This window comes from Hyperolius riggenbachi, chromosome 2 (genome assembly GCF_040937935.1).
Source record: "Hyperolius riggenbachi isolate aHypRig1 chromosome 2, aHypRig1.pri, whole genome shotgun sequence".
In the NCBI taxonomy this organism is placed as follows: Eukaryota; Metazoa; Chordata; class Amphibia; order Anura; family Hyperoliidae; genus Hyperolius; species Hyperolius riggenbachi.
The window spans coordinates 197,279,770-197,289,854 of NC_090647.1; positions in this window are offsets into that span (position 1 = coordinate 197,279,770).

Below are 10,085 nucleotides of genomic sequence, written 5' to 3' on the forward strand. Positions count from 1 at the left end.
GACTCCGAGTAGTGCAGAAACTATGGAAAGATGCATATAATTTTAAAGCTCTCTTTCTCCTCTTTCCAATGATATATAAACCGCCGCCGTACGCCTTTTAGTGTTCGCTATTTTCGCGATTGAAATTGCCGTGGCCACGATTTCGCGCTGCAAGACAATAATGCTATTCACTACGCCACCGTGCTGCCCATTTTTTTTTTTTATAAAGGTGTGATGAGTCCAGACACATTTTCTGGGAAAACCTTTGGTGTATGTTGCATAGAAAATTTATCCGTGGGCAATATGCAATAAATCCCAGGTGAGTGTGAAGTATTTGTGGACCTTGTCCAGAGAGCACAGCCAGAAATCTTTGGAATGATGCAAGGTGCACCAAGTCCAGAGTTGTAGTAATTGGTATGCTAAGTATTTTGATGGACATAACTTTTACTGCTTTATAGGTAATAGGAGTCTTATCAAACTAATATTCAGCTTGGAAAGAATGGCCAATCCAGGTGTTTACTGTTTAGCACATATTAATGGAAAGGCTGAATTTGTCAGACTAAAGGCAATGAAAAGACTCTACAAACTTTAGTAGTTCACTAATGTTAAGTATGTGTGATTTTTAGAGTGGAAACTAGTATATATTTTACCACTTACAAATACTGTCTGTAGATACTTTTGGTAAACATTTATATACAAGCCTTTAAAATATAGCAGAACTACAATCCACTATGTGGGAGGAAAAGGGGGTGCAGGGGGACCCATGATAAACCTGCTTATGGGCCCAGGGGGCTTTTGTTTCACCCCTCGGAGAAACCAATTAACGTATGGATATGGTTTTGTGCGTCATGGAAGGAAATCAGAGAGAACCCTCCTCGACATGGGGGGAAATAGAAACTCCATGGAAATATTTTCTAAGCTTCACCCCACCTCCCTCCCTGCATTTTACATCAATTGAGGCCCACACTATCTGCCTCTACCATCCTCTCCCAGCCATTGTTGCGGTCTTATACCGCCCTCCATTGAGTTCCACACCACAATTTCTTGACAACCATGCCTCCTGGCTCCCATACATCCTCTCCTCTGACCTCCCCACCATCATCCTTGGAGACATGGGCGTAACAATAGGCCCTGCAGCCCCTGCTCCCGCGGGGGGGGGGGGGGGGCAGGCCCCCCCCCCTGGGGCCCACTCGGGGCCATTTTGTGGGGGCTGGAGGGGTGGCAGCATGAGGGGAAAGCCTTGGCCACAGTCCGCGGGGAGAGGGGAAGTCCCCCCCCTCTCCCTCACCTCGGGGCGCTCCCCTCCAGCTAGTTACAGTTTGGGCAGCAGGGGCAAGATACATACTTTCTTCCTTGCGTTCCACCGCATACTGCTCGCTCTAGCGGCTGACGTCACTTCCGGAAGGGGTGGAACGCAAGGAAGAAGGTATGTATCTTGCCGCCGCTGCCCAAACTGTAACTAGCTGGAGGGGAGCGCAGAGGGGAGAGCCCCAAGGTGAGGGAGAGGGGGGGAACTTCCCCTCTCCCAGCCGACTGTGGCCAAGGCTTTCCCCTCATGCTGCAACCCCTCCAGCCCCCACAAAATGGCCCCGAGCGGGCCCCAGGGAGGGTGGGGGGGCCCGCAATGTAATTCTGCAGGGAGACCCGGTGGGGCCTAGTTACGCCCCTGCTTGGAGATTTCAACATTCCCATCGATGAACCCAACAACTCTGTTGTGACCCGGCTACTCACCATAGCCAACTCCCTTGGCCTAGTACAACACACTAACACCCCCACCCACTCTGCAGGTCACACCCTCAACCTTATACTCACTAAATCCACCACCATTACAGACCTTGACATCACACCCTTCCCGCCCTCAGACCACCACCTTTTCACCGTCAACCTCCTCACTGAAGTCACCTCCAAACCACCTGCCCACACACTTGGTCGATGATAGCGAGACCTACGTCAGCTCAACCCCAGTGTCCTAGCCCTCTCCTCTCTTTCCATCCAAACCTGTCCTAATCTTGCTGCAGCTTAGTATCGTTAAAACCCTCTCATTGGCCCTAGAGAAAGCTGATCCCCCAAAATTCCTCCGCAACCGCCCCCTAACCCCCAGCCCTGGTGCACCACCCATATTCGCAACCTCCAGAGGATAACACGTGCCACTGAACAGAAATGGAGAAAAACTCAACTTAACCAGGATTTCCTGCAGTACAAGGCTAACCTGCTGCATTTGCACACTGCTCTTGCTGATGCGAAGCAGGAAAACTTCACAAAGCTCATCGGAGCACAAGCTTCCAACCCCCAGTGTCTCTTTGCCACTTTCAACTCTCTGCTTAAATCCCCCCACCCCACCCTCTGCTTCTTCCCTCTCTACCACGGATTTAGCCTCCCACTTCACCAACAAAATTGTCTCCATCTGTCACAAAATATCCAGCCTTCAATCCTCACCCCCACCCCCTCTCATCCAGCTCCTCCTCCACCCTATCCTCCCCTCACCTCCTTCACTCCTACTACCATTGAGGAAGTCCCACCTACTGCAGACTTCCCATACCACTACCTCCCCCCTTGATCCTGTCTATTCTGACTTACTCCGTCCTCACTCCTGGCTTTGACCCCAGTCCTTACTGCCCTGTTTAGCCTCTCCCTATCCACAGGCACCTTCCCCTCAGATTTAAAACAGGCCACTATACTACACCTGCTGAAGAAAGCACCCGTTGACCCCTCACTGCCCTCCAACTACCGCCCTATCTCCCTCCTCCACTTTGCATCCAAACTCCTTGAGTGTCTACTGTACCTCAATACCAACTCCTTACTGGACGCGCTGCTATCTGGATTTCGGCCTGCCCACTCAACCGAAACAGCTCTCACCAAAGTGGTCAATGATCTTGCCTTAACTAAAGCTGAAGGCAAATACTCCATTCTCCTCCTCCTTGACCTTTCAGCAGCTTTTGAAACAGTGGACCATCCCCTACTCCTCCAGTTCCTCCAGTCCATGGGCATTCATGACCTCACCCTGGCTTGGCTCACATTCTACCTCTCCAACCACTCCTTCACGACCTCCTTCAATGAGTCCTCATCCACCCCAACCACCTCTTGGTCGGATCCCCCAAGGCTCGGTCCTTGGTCCCTTACTGTTCTCCATATACACATCCTCCATTGGCAAGGTTATCTCCTCCATGGGTTTTAACTATCATCTGTATGCCGAAGACAACCAGATCAACCTCCACACCCCTGACCTATCCACCACTACCATGGACAAGGTCTCCTCCTGCCTATCAGCCATCTCCTCCTGGATGTCCCCTAGGTACATGAAACTAAACCTGGACAAGACAAAATGTATGATCTTCCCACCCTGGCCATCCCTGACCCTCCCTGATGTGTATATCACTGTTAACCACAATAGCATTCGCCCTACCTCTCAAGTCCACTGTTTGGGTGTCACCCTGGACACCCCCCACATCAAAAACCTCACAAAGTCCTGCAACTTCCACCTCTGCAACATCTGCAAGATAAACAAGACAAAATTTATGATCTTAGATCTGCAAAAACCACCACCAAAAAAGTTTAGCCCAGGCCTCGCTTGTCATATATCAAAAATTACTTTATTGTGAGGAAAAACACAGCAATAACAAACTGTATCAAAAGACTCTTATAAAACTTTTAAAAACACTTACAACCTAAGGATTGGCCTGGCAGTCCCCGCGTCCCACGCTTGCTTCACACATCCATTCATACCATTCATCCAGTAAGAGAAGGTTTGCATGCATTTATAAGTTGCCACAGAGCACTGGGTAAACAGTTCAAAATTGCTTTGAAAAAAATTGTCAGCATAACAGTCCAAGATGCATCCAGATCTGTATTGACACCATCAAATAGTGAGCTAACAAGCTCCAAGGGATATAAATGTCTGTGCAACTCTTCAATAGACACTGTCCATTGCATATAGGTCTGCAGATATTCACAGATCAGCCAAGTTTAGCAACAGAACTTGAGCGTCCAGAAAATGTATGATCTGCCCACCCTGGCCATCCCTCACCCTCCCATATGTGATTTCACTGTTAACCACAATACCATTCGCCCTACCTCCCAAGTCCACTGTCTGGGTGTCACCCTGGACACCCCCCACATCCAAAACCTCACATAGTCCTGCAACTTCCACCTCTGCAACATCTGCAAGATCCACCCTTTCCTGACCCCTGTCACCACCAAACGCCTCATCCATGCCCTCATAATTTCCAGCCTTCACTACTGCAATGCCCTTCTGTCTGGTCTCCCTATGACCCGAATTGCCCCGCTGCAGTCCGTCATGAATGCGACAGCCAGAATTATCCACTCCTCCCATTGCTCCACCACGGTGCCTCCCCTCTGTGAATCCCTCCACTGGCTTCCTATCCAGTCCAGAATCAGATTCAAGATACTGTGTCTGGCCTACAAATCTGTCTACAAAACCTGCCCAACCTACATTTATGATCTTACTCAGAGGTACACAGCTAGCCGCTCACTCGGCTCCTCCCATAAACTTCACCTGACCGCCCCCCTCATCACCCAGTCCCATGCACGCCTCCAGGACTTCTCAAGAGCTGCTCCAACACTATGGAACTCCCTACATCCCCTCATTAGGGCTGCACCCTCCTTCAACATCTTCAAGAAGACCCTCAAAACTCACCTTTGGCCTAATCACCCTGCTCCCATCCAGTGACTAAATAAGCATTACCCTGTACTCATACTGTACTGTGTGATCTGGTTTGCATGTATTCCTATATTGTCGTATTGCTGTATGTCACCCTTAAATATTGTCTGTAACCTTAACTAATGTCCAGCGCTGCGTAATATGTTGGTGCTTTATAAATACAATAAATAAATAAATACTCCAAGGCTTTTAGAAAAGAAGGTAGTTTATGTACAAACTTCCTGTTAGATTGAGAAAATTCTAGTGTTGGATGCATGTGTCAGGTTTACATGCCATACTCATACTAAACTCATTTCTAACCCTTTTCCTATCTGTGCGGTTAGCTCTGTGCTCAGGGCCGGGCCGAGGCATAGGCTGGAGAGGCTCCAGCCTCAGGGCGCAGTGTAGGAGGGGGCGCAGAATTCATTCAGCTGTCATTCCTAATTGTGTTTGAAGCAGGAAGAAATAAGAAAAGGGGATACATAGCAGTGACTGCAAGCCAGATAACTAGATATTAAGGTGTTGGGGAGGTTGTGGGCCCTGTGGCCCTCTTAGTCTAATAGCAATCAGTGTGTGACAGCTGGGGTGGGAGGGGTGGAGGGGCGCACTTTGATGTCTCAGCCTTGGGTGCTGGAGGACCTTGTCCCGCCTCTGTCTGTGCTACAGTGTTTTCGGTAGGTTGGTCTGGGAATGTCACTTTAAATTTGTCAGTGTGTGTGTCTGGCAATTGATCAGTATTAGTTTGTTTGTATCACGCTGTATATCAGGGAGGTGAGTAATGTTTTTTAAAGGACACCTGAATTGAGAGGGATATGGAGGCCACCATATTTAGTTCCTTTAAAACAATGCACATTTCCTGCCTGTCCTTCAGATCCTCTGCAACTAATTCTTATAGCCATACAGTTCATATATAACAAGCTTATGCAGATCATCTGTTTGGGTAGGGTCGAGGAGGCTTACCTCTTCTTAGGTAAGTACGGTATCTAACTGTTGTTTTTTAGGCTCCTCTGGTTTGCTTTCACTACTGGCTAACCTGCTATAATACTCTACTGCTACTTTTACAGAAAACTTTGGGTGATGGCATAAAACAGTTTTTCATACACTAATAAATCTTGTTTTTTGTGAGATCAGATTTAAATAAAAAAAAAAAGGAATTAGTAAGTACCCTAAAGTTTGAGTAAACAGAAAATTTGGTTCCACAGAAACTGGAATTTGTAGGGGGTGGATTAAAACTTGGCAGTCGTCTAATCAGATTTGGGAGCTGATGGTTAATTAACTGGAGCTGAGTAACTGAAATATTCTTTATATATATATACACAATATATCCTTGAGACACATATCTGTCATTGGCAGTAAAGAAAAGGTTACAGTGAAGTTGTCCTATGAATTTCAGTGTAAATGCAATGAAGTCATCATGTTATAATGGTGGTAATGGGCCTGATGCACAAAAGGCCAGTCATTTTTCTCATATCAAGGTCGCGGTAGTGTTTTCGCGCTCATTTTCGCATCGCGGGTGCAGATTGCAAAAAATCGCAAATTGCACATGAAAACACAAAAATGCGTGCGAAAACGCTAGCTCAGCCATGATATGAGTTATCACGGTTTAGTGAATCAAGCCCTATATGCATTACAGTGCGCATTTCAGCAATACACAGTGTGTCATATGCAAGAACATCAGAAGTGCATAGTAAGTGTGCTGCAATAATGCTCTGCTGCATGCATTTTTGCCTAAAACGCAGTGCTTACCTTTTCACTGTAGTTGGCACTTTTCCATTATGGTAGCACCACTGCTAGGGGGAGATTAGTGTTAGGCACTGGAGAGGCCAAGGGGAAGGTTAGTGTAAAGCAGAGGAGAGGTGGAGGTTGAAGTCATCGCCACGCCTAAATGCACCTTGCTGGTGTATGATAAAAAAATGCAACTCACAGTAACCTCCCCCCAGCCTGTGCCTCAAACTAACATTCCCCTCTCCAATGCCTAAGACTAATCTCCCCGTCTCCAATGCCTCACATTAACCTCTCCTCTGCCTAAAACTATCATCCCCCTCTACTATGTCTAACGCTAACCTCCTCTTCTCCTATGCCTAACGCTAACCTCTCCTCTGCCTAACACTACCACCCCACGCTCTCTGTTATGCCTAACACTAACCTTTCTTCTCTTCTGCCTAAAACTAACCTGCCCCTCTCCCTTGCCTAACATTAACCGGCCCCTCTCCAATGCCTAACGCTAACCTGCTCCTCTCCAATGCCTAACATTAACCTGTCCCTCTCCAATGCCTCACATTAACCTCTCCTCTGCCTAACACTACCACCCCCCACCCTCTGTTATGCCTAACACTTACATCTCTTCTCTTCTGCCTAACACTAACCTCCCCTTCTCCTATACCTAACACCAACCTCTCCTCTGCCTAACACTACCACCCCCCTTCCCTTGTTATGCCTAACTAACCTTTCTTCTCTTCTGCCTAACACTATTCAATGCCTAACACTAGCCTCTCCTCTGCCTAAAACTAAGGCCCCCTCTACTATGTCTAACACTAACCTCCCCTTCTCCAATGCCTAACACCAACCTCTCCTCTGCCTAACACTAACTGAAACCACGGTGCTGGAAATCACTTTTCATCCATTATAGAACACAGGGTATAGGCTGCCCTCTGTAAAATGAGCGCAGATGCTTTTTTTAAGACTGAAGTAAACCTTTAAGTAATTTACTTTCAAAATCTGAAATTCATTGGTGGTCATTTTTTATACAATGAATAATATAAATATGGCAATTAAGGTTTTCCAAATCATTGCTTAGATGTAAAAGTGTAGATGATTTCTGACCTGTATGTGCTCTACTTCTTTTGTCTGATTAGTATAGAAACTAAACATTAATAATTGGCTAATAGCTTCCTGTGTAAGATTGTACAGTTCATGGCTTGACACAGCTAATCGTCCATGCTTCATAGGAAGACGGCAATTTGTAGAGAAGGAAAATAATTATACCAGTTAAGATCATAATCTTAAATATTGTGTTATTTAGTATGTGAATTTCTATGTTTATAGAAGATATTTTTTCCCTTCAAACTCAGCTGCTTTTCTTTGTATGCATTTAAATGCAGAGAGATATATACAGAAGATCAAATAATTATTTGTAAATATAAATTTATAAGTGCCCATTTCCATTTGCGAAGTGATGTGAGTGCAGGAACCTCACCTCATTGCATCACTTCCGCTTGCAGTCACGTCACTTCCGCATCGGGAGATGCAGAAGTGACTGGAGAGGGGATGCAGATGCGGGCAGATACGGCCATGCAAGAATCTGCAGCATTCTGCAGATTCCAGGATCGCTCTGCACTGCTCCACATAAGGGCCCGTTTCCACTGTACACTGTACATAGCCGCATCGCACTGTGGCCGAACTGAAACCAATGCATGGCAATGGAACAATTTCCATAGCGTGCTGGTTATGCGGAGTGGTGCGGAGCAATCCGAGAATTTGCAGCATGCTGCAGATTCTCGCACGTCCGCATCCGCCCTCATCTGCGTCCATTCTGCATCAGTCACTTCCGCTTCAGGAAATGCGGAAGTGACGTGACTGCAAGCGGAAGTGATGCAATGTGGCTAGGTAGCCGCACTCGCATCAATTCACAAGTGTAAAAGGGTCCTAAGGTTTAATGGAAGCTTAAAGTGAAGGTAATATGGACACTGGAATCTTTACACCATTTCAAAGAATGCCAGTTACATCTGTGTGATACTCATCTTTTTCATACACACGTGTGAAACAAGCTTGCATCCATTATAGCCAGACGGGACTCGACATCACTCATTCTAGATCAAGCATTCTTAACCCATTATCCCCATGTAGGAAGGTATTCCCCATGGAACTTGGAGCCTGCGAGCATAGGGCTCTGCCCTCTGAGGAATACCAACCCACTTGGCAGGGGCGTAGCAATAGGGGTTGCAGAGGTAGCGACTGCATCGGGGGCCCTTGGGCCAGAGGGGCCCCCGAAGGGCCCTCTCTCAACTACAGTATCAGCTCTCTTTTGGTCCTGTGCTCATAATAATCACTTCTATAGATACTTTGAACAGTGGTAATCATTAACAAACTGTTTCCCATCCCCTTCTTGTACCTCTGACACTGTAGTTGCCATTGGCAGGTTTTATCAATTGTTATGTATAGAGCGCTTGGGGGGCCCCATTGTAAAACTTGCATCGGGGCCCACAGCTCCTTAGCAACGCCACTGCCACATGGGCCACAGTTGTAAGGTTACAGGCAAGGGCGGCTTAAAATTGAAGAATAGAAAACACTTTTTAAAGCTATTTTAATATTTGTGAATAACCACAGATACCCACATTATATTAACAGTCTTAATCTGGTATTCTGACTGAGAACCCCCCCCCCCCCACACACACACACACACACACTAACAACATGTCCACACTTGCCGCACACCTACCACAATACTGAAAAGGAGCCCCAGCAATCATCCTTAAATGTCCCACCAGGGCTTTCCATGGCTCCATTGATATTTACCAATGAGAATCCTTCCTCAGAGGATTCTCATTGGTCAGGCAGTGTGCCAATAAGATGCCCTGGGGGAGTTTTCAAAGATGTTTTTGTGCTTGGGCCCCACTCTGCTTCGTATAATACAGATCATTAAGGGAATCCCAGCAATCAAATCTTTGAATTTCCTGTCTGGGTTTCCTACTGTCCTGTTGCACTGAGAGTCCTCAACAGGGTATCATTCCTCCTTATTCTTTTATTTATTTAAGTATTTATATAGCACCGACATATTACGCAGCGCTGTACAGAGTATATTGTCTTGTCACTAACTGTCCCTCAGAGGGGCTCACAATCTAGTCCCTACCATAGTCATATGTATATATTGTGTAGTGCATGTATCATAGTCTAGGGCCTATTTAGAAGGAAGCCAATTAACTTATCTGTATGTTTTTGGGATGTGGGAGGAAACTGGAGTGCCCGGAGGAAACCCACACAAACACGGGGAGAACATACAAACTCCTTGCAGATGTTGACCCGGCTGGGATTTGAACCAAGGACCCAGCGCTGCAAGGTGAGAGAGCTAACCACTACGGCACCGAGGCCCACACCATCCGCCTCGACCACCCCCTCCCTGCCATTGTCGCAGTCTTATACCTGGCTCCACCCCACAATTTCTCGATGACCTTGCCTCCTGGCTCCCTCACATCCTCTCCTCTGACCTCCCCACCATCATCTTCTGGGATTTCAATATTCCCATCGATGAAGCCCACAACTCCATTGTGACCCGGCTACTCACCATTGCCAACTCACTTGGCCTAGTACAACACACCAACACCCCCACTCACACTGCAGGTCACACTCTCGACCTTATACTGTATTCACTAAATCCACCACCATTGCAGACCTTGACATCGCACCCTTTCCACCCTCAGACCATCACCTTCTCACTTTCAACCTCCTCACG